Genomic DNA, 2,074 nt, shown 5'->3' on the forward strand with positions numbered 1-2,074 from the left:
GGAAGCTATAATAATGATAATAATATATATTTATATGTATAAAACGCGTAGTCAAAATTCATAAAGGAAAAAAAGGTAGGAGACAAAGCACTATAAAAGGCAAATTATGGGAATGAGAAGTCAGATATCACTTGAGCAATCATGAAAACTTTAATGAAGAAGATATTTGAAGATGAGCCTTAACACACAAGTAAAATTTCAAAGTGGAGGAGTGGGTCTCAATGTTGAAGAGGAGTCAACAGTAAAGGCCACCATCAGGAAAGTTGCATATATGTGATGAAGCAGTTAGCTGACTGGTTTTCTTAGACTGCAGAGTATATGAAAAGACAAAGAGGTAGATTAAACTTTAAAGAAATTTGAATCCAAATTATGGAGGACTTTAATTATCATACGTAAGATTTGTTGCTTCATTCAGTTGGTGTATGAAAACTAAACATGGAAGAGATGCTTATTGGTTTGTTTTTAAATTTTATTCGAGCTAGATATTTGGAAAATTAATTCAAAGTGAATGATGGGTGGTTTTGGGCAGAAACAACAAGAGAAGGAAGGTCAATTAGTCATCTATAGGAATAGGGTAACTGAGACGTAGTGAAAATCTGAATTAGTGTTTTGATGTAGAAAATATAAGATTGCCTTAGGTAGGATTAACTACTTTGTGGAGATGTTTGAATTGGATAACATCTATTTCTATTTAACTCTAAAATTACATAGACCTATATCTCCAATTTGTGAAAAATTTTCGCTGATGTTGAACTAGGGCCTAACTGGAGCAGTAACTGTTAAAAACGAGTTCCCTTGGAACATACAAGTTTGAGCATAGCTTTTTGAATCTGCTTTTTTTTTTTTCACGCTATAGATGATGGGATTCATCACAGGGGGAATGAGCAAGTATACATTAGCAATGAGTGTGGGCACGTAGGGTGGAGCACATTTTCTAAACCTGTGAACAGAAGACAGGCTGATCAAAGGGATGTGGAATATGGCCATAGCAGTGATATGAGAAATGCAGGTACTGAAGGCCTTTTTCCTCTCCTCTGGGGAAGCAATGTTGAGAACAGAGCGAATGATCAAGATGTAGGAAAGCAGGATAAAGATAGAGTCCACTCCAGCAGTAGAGATAATTGCGGTTAGTCCAAATGCACTATTGATCTTTGTATCTGAACACGAGAGCTTCATCACATCTGGGTGGAAGCAGTAGGAGTGACGGAGCACAAGGCTGCGCAGAATGATAGATGCTTAAAAAACAGGACTAGTGGTGTCAGAATGACAGTCCCCCTGGTAATGACTGCCAAACCAATTCTTGTGATCCTTGCTTGAGTTAGAATGGTAGCATATCTCAAGGGGTTAGAAATGGCCACAAAACAATCAAAGGCCATAGCCAGGAGCACCGAAGACTCCATGACAGTCAAGAGTTGAATGAAGAACATCTGTGATAAGCAAGCACTGAAGCTGATTTCCCGGGCATTGACCAGAATATTCCCAGTACTGTCACCAGTGTAGAGATGCATAAGCCAATGTCAGTGGTGGACAACATGGAGAGGAAATAGTACATGGGCTCATGGAGGCTTGGCTCAGTGAGGACTGTGAACAGGATCAAGGTGTTCCCAGAAAGGGCAGTGAAATAGAGGCAGCAGAAGGGGATGGAGATCCAGGCATGAGCCCATTCAAGTCCAGGGACGCCAGGTAAGAGGAAAGTAGGGAAAGTGGAGTTATGGAAGGTTGGCATTATGGTCTGTAAGAGCAGAATTCTCATCTAAGATTTTGACTTTCAAAATTTAGGATTTTAAATTATTGTTAGTTAAAGTTTAATATACATTTTGTAAAGTGCAGAAAATGAATTTTGGCAACTACGTACACTCATGTAACCTCTTCCAAGGTCAACAATAAAACATTATCACTGGCTCTTAAGGCTTCCTACTGCCTCACCCTCATTAGTGTCTTCTCCTATAATAAGCATTATTTTGACTTCTATTACCATAGTTACTTTTCTCTGTTCTTGACCTTGATATAAATTGAATCATGCAATATATACTGTTTGTATCTTGCTTCTTTCACTCAATATTATGTCTGTGAG

The 2,074-nt window shown here is 38.3% G+C and overlaps 1 pseudogene; it reads right to left on the minus strand.

Moving 5' to 3' along the window:
• Positions 1-779: 779 nt before the first annotated feature.
• LOC131409023 (olfactory receptor 51F2-like) lies at positions 780-1,726 on the minus strand (annotated as a pseudogene).
• Positions 1,727-2,074: the final 348 nt, after the last annotated feature.

This window comes from Diceros bicornis, chromosome 7 (assembly GCF_020826845.1).
Source record: "Diceros bicornis minor isolate mBicDic1 chromosome 7, mDicBic1.mat.cur, whole genome shotgun sequence".
Lineage (NCBI taxonomy): Eukaryota > Metazoa > Chordata > Mammalia > Perissodactyla > Rhinocerotidae > Diceros > Diceros bicornis.